The 15,568-nt window shown below is 38.9% G+C and overlaps 2 pseudogenes; both read right to left on the reverse strand.

The window, feature by feature from the left end:
* Positions 1–940: 940 nt before the first annotated feature.
* On the reverse strand, positions 941–8,152 carry LOC147461775 (uncharacterized; annotated as a pseudogene).
* Positions 8,153–10,854: 2,702 nt separating this feature from the next.
* Positions 10,855–11,800, reverse strand: LOC147461776 (uncharacterized; annotated as a pseudogene).
* Positions 11,801–15,568: the final 3,768 nt, after the last annotated feature.

Raw genomic sequence — 15,568 nt, forward strand, 5'->3', positions numbered from 1 at the left:
AAATACTATCATCAAAATCCGAAGAACCACATACTTGACCCGAAGTTGCACATGCCACCAACACAGGTGCAGTCCCACATCCAAATTCCAAGCAAATGCCTCTACTCCTACGTAGAAACTCCACAAATGCACCCAAAATGTCCTTTGCAATTTTCCACGTCAACGCACTCCATCGGCGGCAATGGATCAAGGTATCAGGAATATAGTGTTGCATGATAGAATCTATAGGCCTCATGCCAAGTGCTCGAAAACAAGACATACTCTCTGCTATGTAAATAGGCGGTGTGGAACCCCGTCGATGCACCAAGTAAAACATCGAGGTGTCAAACTACACACATGTAATACCAAAAAAGTTATTTTTGAAAAAAGGAACACACCTTACATAAACTACAAAAGAGAAATACAAGCTACCAGAACTCTGTCTCCTCTTGCTTCCATGAAGCTGTAGGGAGTGTGATGAAGCACTACTATCTGTCGATAAATATGCATACTAGAAGCAACGCAGAACCTTTCTACCCATCAAGGTGTATCACCTTAATTGAAAAACATCACACGAGTGATTTGTATGCTTCAAATGTGAACCTCAAATACAAACTTTAAAGTGGTTAGAGACTACAAACTTGCAAAAGAGGCCATGATTAACAACCAACCCAAGTCCGATAAAGTGTTCCATGCGAGCTGAACTCTAGCACGGACATGATCCTCTGTGATCCTATCTCACATGGTCAGGATACCATAGCCACTCATCAATCCTCCATATGGAAGGTCGAGGAAAATAAAATTTGCAGCCCAAGCAACTGACTTGCTGTTTCGCCTATAAACAAGATCGCTTGGCTGGGCCTTGAGAATATGCTCTATGAATCATAGCCCATGATGGAGACCTAACTCCCAATGAAAAATCTCCAGAAATGGCAATGTAGTCCCTAGTGACAGCAATACATTAAGCAAAATCATGTCTAATATGACCATGCATCAAGACATTATCTGGATAATCAAATGTAAATACACGATGCAATTGACAAGATCCTCCAATATCTGAGAAAGTAACACACAAAATTAGACAAAGAAACATAATAATTGACTATAAATTGTATTGATGTTATTAAGTACGAGAAGTACTACCATGTGAGGATGGCATAGCCTTCTCCATCAACTCATCTACAATAGTGTCTGCTGCTATAGCTTCCTTTCCTTTTTGAGAAATCCCTTCTCAATGAAAATACTTTAGAATCACCAAGTTTATACATTTCAAGGCAAAAGATGTGGATAAGGTTTTGTATCTCTACCTGAAGATGGTACTCGTACTTGTGTAGCCGGTCTAGGAGGAAGCCCTGCACCTGCGGCTCTCGATAAACCTGGCACAGAACTACCTCCAATCGCATCTCTCAGATCTCTCTCACAAGCTAGTAGAACATGGCCTTTCTCCATGTCAATCCACCAAGGGCAAGCTTCAATCTCCCATGAAGAAAGCTTATGTAACTTCTGTGACTACATACATGAATCAGGTATCTTCCATTCTGTCTATCCACTTTCTAGCAAGTAGTGGAATTGAAGGAAAAATATTTTGCGACACCAAAAAGTTCAAGAATCTTGACAAGAACAACAATGGATTTATTATTCTTACACTTCTATAAATTGTTGGAATTAGGGTTGCAAAGAAACGCACACAGCTTGGAGAAGACGAAGGAAGCTCAAGGCACATAATTGAGAGTGTATTACTTCGTGTGCAATGGAAAGATAGATAGACCTAGAGTGATGGGTGTATATACAATGCACCGGGGGGAAAACCTCCTAAAGAGGGAAAAAATGCTCGACGGTCCTAGTGTGTTCACACACATCACTACCACATGTAAATGGTAACAAATCCCCCCTGGAGTGATGTGGTGAACAAGAGCTGGCACATGAGTAAAGGGAAGTGCCATGCCCTGAGGACATGATCAGTCCACAATGGGGAGTAAGCCCAAATATTTGTGGAAAGCGTCGATCTTCTCACAAGACAATGCCTTTGTGAAAAGATCTGCAAGGTTTTCCTGTGTTGGCACATAAGCCAAGTTGATCTCTCCTATTGAGAGCCTCTCCCTGACATAGTGGTAATGCATCTCAATGTGCTTTGTGCAAGCATGAAAAATTGGTTTCCTCGCAACTACCAATGCGCTCTGACTGTCAGTGTAGATAGTGTTGGCAGTGTCCTGTCCAACACCCAAATCAGCCATAAGGCGTCTGATCCATACACACTCAACCATAGTTGTGAAGACTACCCAGTACTCAGCCTCACAACTCAAAGTGTCCACAGTAGGTTGCTTCTTACTCAACCATGATATACATGAACTACCAAGCGTGAAACAAAAACCACTTGTGGACACTAGCATGTCAAAATTAACAACCAGCCCAATCTGAGTCCGAAAAAGGATGTAAGTTTGGCGGAAATGATTCCCCCTTGGGGTTAAACAAGCCAAGATGTAAAGTGCCACTAAGGTAGCGGAAAATCCTCTTGACAGCCTGCTAGTGGTTAGACCCTAGGCTATGCATAAATCTGTTGACCTGTCATCCAACAGTGGTTTGGTAAAGAGTGACACCAGCAGGATCACGAGCGTCATGAAGTCTTAATTTCAAACCTGTTTCCATGGGAGTGGCAATAGGTTTGAAATCCTCAAGTCCAAATTTACATAGTAGTGTCTCTATGTAACTTTTCTGACACAAGGCAATACCACCATCGCACTACTTAAACTGTATACCCAAGTAATGATGCAACAGCCCCAAATCTTTCATCTTGAAAGTAGCATTCAAATCAGCCTTAAATTCATCAATATGTGCCTCATTGGGACCAGTGATCTGCAAATCATCCACATAAAGAACAACAATGAGAAGTACAACACCCTCACGCTTGACATACAATGTGCTTTTTGTTGGACTGTTACAAAAGCCTTATTTGACCAAATGAGTGTCAGCATTCTTATACCAAGCACAAGGAGATTGCTTCAACCCATACAAAGCCTTCTTACATCTGCACACTTTGTCCTCTTGTCCTTTCTTGACAAAACTGCGAGGCTGTGTTACATAAACGTCCTCAAATATGTCACCATTCAAGAAATCAGTAACAATGTCTGATTGATGTACATCCTAATAGAAATGAGTTGCCAATGCACATAGAAAACGAATAGTAGTCATATGACAAGTGGGAGAAAAAGTTTTTGCTGTGCATAACCTTTGCAACAAGTGGAGCCTTATGGCGGTCAATCTCACCATCTGGCTTGCATTCCAACTTGTAAACCCACTTCGTACCAATGGCCTTTTTTCCAGGAGGCAAATCACCTAAAGTCCACGTGTCATTTTCTATAAGTGCATCATATTCTGATTGCATGGTAGCCATCCAATTTTTTGAATTCTGTGCTTCATCAAAAGAGAGAGGTTCCTCAACATCATGTAAGGTAGACATAGCCAAAGCATAAAAATCTGATGCATAACATGCATGGCCACAGCCCGAACGAGTACGATTATACAAAGGTGCATCCAATTTACTATCATGCAATGTATGCACCGGCCATTTTGGCATACCTCTATCCTGCTCATTTTCAGCCCTTTCCTCATCAAGTACATCAGCATCAGTAATATGCTAATCTTTAACATTTTTGGAAAAACCCATAGGCTGTACATTTGCCTCATTGGAATTTACATTCAAACTTCCACCACTAAAAGGAGACAACAAAGTGTCATAAATGTTCTATGAGCTTACATTATTGTCTCTAGTACATGACAGCAAGGGTTGAACAAAATCTTCCACAAACACTACATCTCGTGAAACCAAAATACACTTTTTTTGCGGATGATACAACCTGTAACCTTTTCTTTTAGCACTATAACCAACAAAAATACATTTGACAGCCTTATCATCCAATTCTCTACGCTGTGTTTGTGGCACCAAAGCATATGCCAAATAGCCAAAAACACGCATGTGCTCAATAGAAGGCTTTCTATCATGTCGTGCTTCATATGGAGTAATAGACTACAAAGTTGACACCTGTTAAATACATAAGTGGCACACATGATGGACTCAAGACAAAAAGAATGCGGCAAAGCTTGACTTTTGACCATATATCGTGCCATTTCCATAAGTGACATGTTTTTCCTTTCAGCTACACCATTTTGCTAAGGGGTATAAGGCACTGTATATTGGTGTTTTATCCCATGACTAGCCAGAAATGCATTAAATTCATGAGACATATACTCCCCCCCTCGATCGAAACGGAGGGTGCCCATAGCACATTTTGAGACATTTTCAGCCATAGCCAGAAATTGTTTGAAGCACATAAATACTTCGGACTTCGCTTTAAGTGGAAATACCCATGCATACCTGGAGTAATCATCAATGAAAGTCACAAAGTAAGGTAATTGCCCTAGGATGGAGTTTGCATGGGCCCACAAACATCACTATGCACGAGCTGCAACTTGCATGTAGCCCTAATTGAACCATCCTTTGGAAACTTCAAACACTGCATCTTACCCAAAATACAAGCTTCACAAACATTTTTGACAAGTGCTTCAAGAGGCGGCAAAGAAGCAACCATATCAGATTTCTGCAAACGCGGCAAACTGACAAAATTCAGATGTCCAAAATGTGCATGCCACAGTTTTGCATCTAAAACAACCCTTGAATCTACAACTACATTTGTAAAATTTTTTCCACACTCGTTATACAAAGTGAGCTTATACAGCCCACGGCACAAAATGCTAGATGCAATAATTTCATCACCAAAACTGAGATCATGAACTGTACATTTGTCATCCACAAATTTGACTACAAGTCCAAGTCTAGCAAGTGCAGATACAGACAAAAGATTCTTCTTGATCCTAGGTACATAAAGTGCATCAACAAGTGTGAAAGAACTGCCATTTGCAGCAGTAAGCACAATCTTTCCAACCCCCTGAACCAGATAAGAGGCATTGTTGGCACAAGTGACTGAATTCCCATGAGGGACAGACACAAGAGAGGTGAACAATTCACGATGTGAGGCAATGTGCTTTGTAGCACCACTATCAAAATACCACACATGTGAATCTGCAGCAACTGACATGCATGCATCATGGACATCAGGATTGTAAGTGCACTTTGCACTAAAATCCCATTCTGCATCAACATTAGCCATCACAGTCTCCTTTCATAGAAGACTCAACAATGGCTGCATTTGTAGTGGAACCAGCATTTGCAATGCAACCACCCTCTTCTTCTTAGCCTCTTTGGCCTTCAACTTAGGACACTTCTTGATCAAGTGATCATTAGCTTTACAATAATGGCAACTACATCAATGCACTGCACAATATTTCAGATTTCCTTTGACACAACAACATGTTGCATCACGTAAGCCCACATTGGGTACTTATCCCCATCCAACCTATCCTCAGCAGAAAACATCTTGAACGCATCTGTGTTGTTGTCAGCCATGGAAAATGTCTGCACCTGATGTGAAAACTACCCAAAATGAGAAGAAACTAAGTGAGACTAGCAGTGTTATATAGCACAACCCATAGAAGACTATATGGGATCTGTTATACAGTATTTGGCACTGACAGAAATTCAGCACAAAATGACAAAATTGCCTGCGAAGACATGGCTGTAGTGGAAACGGAGGCCGAAATGAGCCTGAATCAAAAATCTGAGCAGACTGAACTCTACGAGCTCTCCCAAAATTTTTGTCGACCTGCGAACGCTCACCAAAGCTCACAGAAACCGGAGAAAGTGAGCAGGCATGTGTTGAAGCTGCTAGCGACTAAGCCCGGGAGGACGCAACCTGCTCTGATACCAATTGTTGGAATGGGGTTGTAGAGAAACGCACATAGCTTGGAGAAGACAAAGAAAGATCAAGGAACACAACTGAGAGTGTATTACTTTGTGTGCAATGGAAAGATAGATAGCCCTAGAGTGATGGACGTATATACAATGCACCAAGGGGAAAAACCTCCTAAAGAGGGAAAAAAATGCCCGAGCAGTCCTAGTGTGTTCACACACATCACTACCACATGTATGGTAGCATAAATAGAATTTATTTATTTACATAATGCCTTGGAAAAAAAATTACTTGTATGCCAATCTTTGTGCAGCCATACACAAAGTGTCAAGCTTTTTGAGGGCTTGTTTATCAGCATCTTTTGTTCTCATTTCCAAGGATACCTCCAAAGGGAAGATATGTGACCTAGCCTCAAGATTTATCTCCTCAAAGTAGAACATAAGGGTACAGTCAGTTGACAATACAATATCTCCACATGTACCCAACAAATCTGTCACCAATTGTGAGGCTCTATCATAGACCCTAGGCAAGAGACCCTCCCTACGAAGCCAGCTTGAGTGGACACAAAAACAAATCGAAGAACAATTTAATACTTGATTCAAAGCATTAAGATCTAGTGAAAGGAAAAGTCTCACCTTCTATACGCAAAATCTCCTTTTTTGGTGCCATATGCTATCCTAGTGAGATTGTCCGCCTCTAAAAGAGATAACCATAACAGCTTGTTTTGTATTGAAGCATCCACAATAGCAATTAAGTTAATCTTCTCTAATGTTGCCCAACTTCCAAGACCCCACAGCAATGACAATAATTTTTCAAGCCAATCCAAACCCAAGTGTGGATCCACAATGTTAAGAAGCTTACAAAACAAAAGAAAATGTTCATCAGATGTGTGTAACTAAAAACCATACTATGAACACAACAAAACGTACAAACATAAAAGAATACCTTTCCAATCTTGTCATTATACTTTGTAGTGAGGTTGTGATAAATTTCTGCTCCTCTTTCTTTAAATCCTCTTTAGCCAAGCTTTCACGAGAGAGCTGATCAACCCTTATGTTATATTCCTTGGTCATTTTCACCTATCAAAGCTTAAGGAATTAACAATAATTGCAAAGTTGAATGTATTAAATATATAAGAGAAAAACAAAAATCTACTCACATCATACACAAGACGTGCAAGATATTTTTGTGTCAATGAATACCAAGGTTCCTCACCCTTAGAGTAATATTTTTTGACATCTGCTATCAATTTTTTATCTTTCTTTGGCAGGGCTTTTAAGTATACATTAGGATCGGTAACACAAATGTGAGTCAAATTCATAATCTCATCCCAAAAATGTGTAGTTACAAGAGAATGGGAATTCATGCTATTTACACCAAAAAAAAACAATCATTCAAAATTTCATATTTGTTGAAAAGACAAGAATGACACTCAAGTTCTCACAAAAACAACAAAGATCACTTACAAGTTCATTCTTTGTAGACTGTTGAGCAAGGCAATCTCTGGCACTCTTGTAGGATCAATAATAGTACAAAGAACTCTGCAATGCTTATCTTTTGCCGTGGAAATTTTTCCTTTAATGGCTTGGGTCCATGCCACTATTTGATGATTTCCCTCCCAAACAAAAAACATGTGACCAACAAAATATGACAACTTTGGGTTATTTTGCAACTCCATTTTGAACTCCTCAGTGACCTCATTCCATAGTGGATCCACTCCTTCATAACCTCACCTACATAAGATTTACTGTTCAAATGTATCACACAAAGAAAATCCAAGTAGATTGCAAAGTAAAATTGAAAAGTAATTCTCACCTGTGACCTTTCTTTCTTATTTCTTACATGTCCACAAGGAAACAATGAAGGACCCCTTTTCTTGCATGCAGCCTTCTTGCAAAAGCTGACTTCAAACCACTTAAATCGTCTCTTAAACCATGAGCTCTTGCATATGGATAAAGACGACAAAGAGGGATAGTGGGGCACTCAAAGAATCTAAAGAGTCTAGTGGAACCAAAAATATCTGCTCCTTTATGCGTATATGCATTGGATTCATTTTTTGGCTCATAGCTGCAGTAACCTCGTCTCTGATCTCCCAAGGAACTATCTGCAAATTACATTCTTCAACTGCTAAGATGGGATCTACATCATGTAATGAACCTTGTTCAATCTCCGATGACATCACATCGTTCTCAAGAAAATCCTAACTCATTCTCATTTATGTGCTTGACACATAGCTGATTTGGTCTGTAGAATCATATGTTCCAATTGGCAAGGTATCAAAAGTACCCTCCTACTAGAACGATCTCTAGATCTTGGACTGCAATAATGCCATAAGGAAACAAAAGAGTTTAGAAAACCAACACTAACATGAGTTTTAGTGAGATCAAATAATTAAAAAATTGGCCATGGTCTCCTTTGTATATTGGACAAAATTTCAAATAGTACATAAGGATCCTCGATATCCACCTCACTTGAGAATTAAAAAAATTTAGAAAAGCTTCAACTTAATCACAACTCAAAAGTAAGATAGGTAGTTAAATTTTGTCAATTTTGCACTTTTTTAAAAAAATTGGAACTTCCAGCAAGCACATATACAAGCTCTCAACTAACTCAAGAAGGATTTTTCGACCCAACATAGCAACCAAACACCTATCCACTGTCAACAAAGGGCAGGTTGAGCATCTACAATCTCTTAAAGCAGAGAGCAATGTTGCACACAACTTCCTTATCAAGCAAATAATTGATCCAATTAATTTTAAAAAAGGGAATGTCTCAACAAGAATGCACATGTTAACACTAGGTTGGTAACCTAACAGGACATAAAAGTGTCCTTTCAGGGTTTTAAAAAGACCTCCAAAACAATAGTAGATCCACTCATTTTGTAAAATCCTTTCATGAGGTTATAGTTCAAGGCCTACTACACATGTAAAAAATAAGAAACTTGTAAAATTTCTCATCTTTTGGTCACACCAAGCCTCCAAAGTTTATGGACCAGTACATTTTCATCAAAACAGTCATTTCTTACGTTTGTTAAATAAAAATAAGATTAGAGATTTTTGTAGGACTTGAGATAAATTCCCTAGTTAACTTCAATGGGTTGGTGACCAGAACATATGATTTCTTCTCACTCACTATTTTTTGTTTTGCCAAAAGAAATAGGTACAAAAAAGTTGAATTTTTACCATTCTGCAAACCTATCATCAAAGTTTCTATAGCCACGCTCAATACAAATAATATATGCATGTTTTCTTAGTTCCCTATTGTTATTTAGGTTCATAAGGATCCATGGAGCATGTCAAAAGAATATTACATCTCTTACCAAGGGGAATCTTGGGGACAAAGATGAAGTGCTAAATACAGCAAACATGAAAAATCTGGGTTCAACATTATGAGTTGTAGAATCCCATAGAAACTATTCAATATCTAGCCAAATTTGATCCTTATGACTAGATATGGTTACTACCTACAAAATGCATGTAGTTGTCACAAGAAACTAACAATATTGAAAAAGCTATACTTGATATACTAGAATGTTTCGTTTTCTTCTATAATTGAAAAAATCAATCATCGTTGTCTACTATGCAAAATAGGGTATTAGGTGCCCCAAAACTCAAGGAATATTAGCTTTACGTTACAATATACGACATAGAAAATCAAAACTGCATTTGGATATCATGAAAGCCACCAAAAAAATCATAGAAGAGCTAAAATTGGCTAAAAAATAGGATTGGACAATTTTTATAATTTGGTCATAACTTACAACTTTAACATTTATTTCTCCCTAGAAGCATCAGGACATGTTGAGGACTACTAAAGATAGTTCTCTAGCATTATAGACCTCACAAACATGAATTCTAGAGTGGTATAGTTGCAAAAAGTTGAAAAAAGCCAAAAACAGGACCCGTTTTTTCACACAGTTTAGTTTGTGAAATGTTGTGCAAGGACAAGGTTAAAGATGGAATTGATATTCCAAAAAAATGTTGAGTTTTTTTCAGCTCATGAGACAACTTTCTAGATAGATAGCACCCCAAAATCCATTTTGAAACTCTTGACATAATTCAAGGAAAATGGTCACTTAACAGGACATAAAAGTGTCCCAAGACATAAAAGTGTCCCATTACCAACCTAGTGTTAAGACACTTTCTACAGTAGTCTATTTGTAGAACATGTTAAATCTCTTTTCTTACGCTTTGAGAAGCATATGGGCATCAAGCTATGATGCAGTCCAAAGGGATCTGTGTTGACGCAGATCCTTGGACACAATCAATAAGAGACTAAATGGTGAAGGTTCTAATTTCTCCCGCGATGGTACTTGGGGGTAGGTTTGAGGCAAAAACTATTCCGTGGAGGATTACTTAATGATGGCTGCCCCAAAGTGTGAACCTAATGTAGGTTATTTGGCGTGATTGCAACCCATTTCATTTTTTGCATATTTTCTCAATATATTTGTGGGCCAGTTGATTTTGAAAGCCATTTCTTCTCGCAACATAATAGCATGAAATGCATGTTTTCTTCGGCCCTTTTAGATTTCTACTGCCCAATTTCCAAGTACAGGCAATTGTCTCTCTCTGAGTGTCAATTTTTTGAAAGCTTTTCATTTGGAGCTTTCTCACATAGTTTAGGTCTTTCTAAGTTGCATGCAACCACTAGAGTGTTCACTTAGATGTTTGTAAGTTTTATCTATTTTTGCAAGTTTGATGCATGTACTCCAATCCCTTCACAACAACAACATTAGTGTATTAAAAAAAACTCGAACCCAACCCAAACTTCTATGCATGTCATTCTTGTAGAGAAACCTACAAGGCTTCAACAGAAAAAAGTACTATTTTTGCACATGTCAAAGTTAAATACCCAAAATAATTTTTCACATGCTACAAGCACTACCATCAATTCAAATAAAGATTCCTCAAAATCATTAATCTTTATGGTCCAAAATAGTACAAGGAAAAAAGCATGCCATCGAAGAGATTGTTTTACTGGGAAATGCCAAAATAAAGCCTCACAAAGTGTACAAATCACCCACCAAAATGTCAAAACAAATTGAGCAAACTACTAGGCATTTATTTTTTCTCTACTTCTTTGAAGGCGTAAACCGTCGAGGTTGATTCAAGATGAAAGTGAGATCTCTTTCACATAGTGCTGGTTGATGTATAATCATATGCTGCTTACCATCCAACCCAAGAATCTGTGTGTAGACAAAGTATAGGTGCTTACAAGCCAAGTAAGATTTTGTTGCTTTCTCCCGGTCTTGAAAATCAAGGCATGTATAGTAGGGCTCCATAGCCACATGCACATCATATACATCTTGCATTAACATCTTGAACATATCATGACAAGCAAGCACCAATATTATCTCTTGCACAAAACAAGCTTCCATACGTGCACCTATTTCCATGCGTTTACTTGCCTCCTTAGAGACACCAGACCTCCATTTTTTGTTGCACTTGCCAGAGGTTCCCACTGTCTCCCTTTCCTTGTCATCCTTTGGAGAGGGAGCTCTAATTACAAAACCTGCCCCTAGCAAACCAGCATACTCCTCCTTTGATACACATGTTCCACTCTCTACTAGCCAAGTTGTTGGCCTTTCCGGTGGTGACAATACTTGTTTGGCCACAAATTCAGTGTGATGCACATCATGGCCACAAAACCACATCCATTGGTGTTGCCTCTAGTCTTTGTAAGTTCTCTCTCCCCAAAAGCATGGGGCCACAAGTCCTGGAGACCTACTTTGCATGACATTCTCACATCTTCTCCCTTCAAGCACACCAAAGCACTTACGAGAGACATTTTGAGGCATTCTTCTTATTGCCCAATGACCCCTTGGCAAAACAATCTCAAAATCACCAATAGCGTATTCACTAATAGAAGGTATGGTGTCACATTATGTCATTATTTTCATGAATCTCCTCATCTGTGGAATCTGCATTCACATCAAATCTTTGTCCCTTTTGCTTCATGTCCATATCAAACAAAATCTTTCGTGGTCGTCCGCGCTCTTTTCGTTGTCTAGACTCCATCACATAGCCAGGCTTATGAGAAGCTGTTTCTACAAATCCTCTAGCCTTATTTCTTTGCACAGTTTCCCTGTCTCCATGCAATAAAGGTTGCATATAAAATGGTGTGCTTGCCACCACTGCCCCTTGGAGAGCACGTGCCAACACAAGTGGGCTAAGAGTTTTTGCTTTATTTCTTGATCTCTCTAGATATGTTTGCATATCTAGACCAAGCCCTATGTATCTACCTGTTAGATAGCCATGTTGCTTTGTGTATTGAATGTAAGCATTGATGACATCAGAGATGCATGCATCATACAAAGAAATTTTTTTGCTATCGCCTTCTCCAGCAAGCCAATATGCATGAATGATCTCTGACAAATTGGTACTAGGAATTTGAGCTTTTTCCCAAGGACTCATAGATATCTGCATTCCACCCAAAAAAAACTTTGAATTAGTGAAACAAAAAAATAGAGAAGGTCTTGGTGAGGCTCATGATTGTATCATACTTCATTGTGTAAGCTACCCCAGTGAGATATCCTTGTCTCCCACCACTTGAACCATTTCTCCAGTGACTTGATATTCTCACTTGCAACATTATCTTCCCACCATCTTCTAATTTCTTCTACTTGCTTCATTGCCAAACCCATTGCCCTTGAATTGTGCCAAGTCTCACACATGTCTTTGTGGATACCAAACTTTTCTTTGGCTATGTATTTTTTAGTATGTTTATGTAGACTTTGCTCCCAATGGAAGAGACATGACCTTTCCCTTCCAATCATGACGTTATTTGGCCCTTCATTGAAAACTGTACGCACGGAAGCCCAATTTTCTCTAGCCTCATCAGCCATAAATCTTGCAAAGTCTAGTGATGGATAACCTTCTTGAGCCAACACATTATTAAGAGATCTCCAAAATAGGACTTGTGTGTCTGTATCCTCCTCTTTGGTGTCACAAACCGCTATAACCATTAATCCCTTCAAACTTTAAAAAATGACAAATCTTAGCTACAAAAATATTGCAAATGTGCAATAACAAAATGCTACAACACACCAAAAGACTACCTCAGATCATAAACAGAGCATGACATAGTTTCCCAATCTATTCTGTGTGTGTGATCAAAATGTACCCAAGCAGCACTCAAATCTCCATTTCCTCCTCGATGCATGCAATTGACAAGGTCTATACCAGACCTTGGACCTTTTGTTGACATCTTAAAGATGTAGCACTTATCATTTGGCCCACCTTGCCCAGCGAAACAACTTCCATGAAAGTAAGGAAAGTGACATTTTTTCTTCAAAAGCATAATGTGGTCAAACGCATCCCCAACAATCAACTCTTGTTGCCTTTTCTCAGTAGCTACCATTATCTTAAATCTGTCAAAAAAAGGCATAAATCAAAATAACCTTATAGTACTGAAAAATCTAAATGTTAAATGTTTTACCTTTGATTTTGAACTAGTGGAATCATTTCTTCCAATACATTTGAGAGATCTGACTCCCCCATTTTTAGTTCATCTGAACCAACAATAGCGTCAACCAATAATTGTCTGGCAACAATCATCTGAACTCTTCTTGGTCCACTGCTTCTATCCACCTTCAAGACACTTGCAACCATCTTCCATATTCTGTCTATTTGGCTCTTGACGTACCTGCTTGAACTTCATGTAAATGATGACCTACGTGAATCATCATTCTTTTAAGCTTTGGGTCTAAGGGCAAAATGTAGCACACTTTGCAAGAACAAGTACACTCACAGAAAACAACTTTTTTGCAATAATGACAAGTGATACGCAGGTTTTCGTCTTCACATAGAAGCCCTTTGCTGACTTGCTTATCTAGGTAACCATGAAAGAAGGATACATTGAGCTTGGTGTTGTTCAAATAATAGGGACAAAGAACTTTGTGACAAACTAATGACCCCAAGCAATGACTAAGCCTAACAATACAATTTATGGACATGTTTGTTTTATGTGGCCTAGTTCAAAAATGACCATCAAATTTTTGCTCCATCCTTTTACAACCTTCTTCAATGGGAGGTAGCTCAAAGGCATTGTCACCATCATAAACTTGTGGAAGCTCGGTCACCTGTTTGATTTTCTTTCTATTGTTTATTAGGTGTTGTAGTCTAAAACATGTTTTGCTACCTAAAATCCAAGGAATGATGGAATTTTTTGTTAAATCATGAATGTCATCATCATGGGACTCCAATCTTTGTTGTTTGTCAAATGGCTCAGTTTCCTCTTGCATTGATGGATTCTTTATCTCAAAACAATCTTCTTTTGCACATGGAAACTGACTGTTGATGCTGGTTATGCCTGGTTTAGCACCAAAATCACTCTCCTCACTATCTGTAATATAGAGCATATCACTAGAATGTTCAATGAAATACTCAGAAGAGAGAGAAGAGTCCAATAAAAAGTGCTCATTTCCGTCAATATCCCACTCCGAAGGGGTTTCAATATACATTTTCTCCAACCCGATGTAAACTATTGCTTTCAAACATGTAAATTTGTAGTTTGGAGGAAGAAGACACTGTAGATAATATTTGTTGAGCAAGAGTTTGTTGTGTCGAAGCTCTACTTCCCTAGTGTGTGTCTCTTTTTCAAGTGTCCAAGAGAGAGTTACTCTGTCCATCTCCATACCAAGACAAAGGCAGCAGTTGGTTTTCTAAACTTAATGAAAAGTTCTTGCAAAAATATAAAACATAATTTTCGTACTTAGAGAGCACAGATCAGTGTCTGCCAGATAATAAATGCGACGGCCACTCATTGTTGCTTTATAATTAATACCGACAGCTACAATCGTAATATAAGCTCACAATCATTACTAAAGAATTGAAGGTATTCTTTCTCTAAAAATTTGAACTCATAAAAAGGAACTGGGGACTGCGGAGTTCAGAGAGTTCCTTAATAAAAAGGGAATGGGGACTGGGGAGTTTAGAGATGGTGGTCATCAGATCATCAGATTATCAGATAGTTTTTCTTAAGATTGTAGGTATATTAGAAAAATCCCTTAAATTTGAAGGTGGATTAAGTTTTTTTCAATAAGGGATTTATCTCATTATGGTGGTTATTTGTCTGCTACGGGCTGGCTCCCCTTGCTAGCCGATGTATCTGATCTCTTTATGTCTCCTTTTTGAGCTCCTTATGATTCCCTGGCTCGGATGATGAGCAGTTCTAGATATCTTGTAGTTTTTTGATTGATAATATAATCTTATTCACTTCTGTGAGTTCTGCTAAAAAAACAAAGTCAAAATTTGCTCAAAACCTAAGTTTTTTTTAAGACCTAAGGTTTCAAAGTTTTGCAATTCATGGTTGGAGCTCTGCAATTCATGGATGAAGTTTAGCAGGTAGAACTTTATCTGCATTCCTCTCCTCCTCCATCTCTTCCTCCATGCCTCCACCCCACTCGCTGAGCACACAATCCGTCCGCGCGCGCGCGGACGGATTGCGTGCTCAGCGAGTGGGGTGGAGCACAAGAAGATTTAGAAATTTTCTCATGTAGGAAAATGGAGTCTTTTCCAGTGTTTTTCATACAATGAATAAAATCATGAGCTTTTGCTCGAGAGGCACCGCATACCTAACTAGATACGATTGGGGGCAAGGGACCACCAGCCCCCCCACCGGGCCGGCGGTCCCCTGCCCCCAACCGTCCCTAGCTAGGTATGCGGTGCCTCCCTCACAGAAGCTCATGATGTTGAGGTAAGTCACAATGTGGGAATTATTGTGAGAATTTGTAAGTCACAATGTGGGAATTATTGTGAGAATTTGTCCAAAACTTCTTGTGGAGG

The sequence above is a fragment of the Adiantum capillus-veneris genome, chromosome 3 (assembly GCF_014529385.1).
Source record: "Adiantum capillus-veneris isolate H3 chromosome 3, ASM1452938v2, whole genome shotgun sequence".
NCBI lineage: Eukaryota > Viridiplantae > Streptophyta > Polypodiopsida > Polypodiales > Pteridaceae > Adiantum > Adiantum capillus-veneris.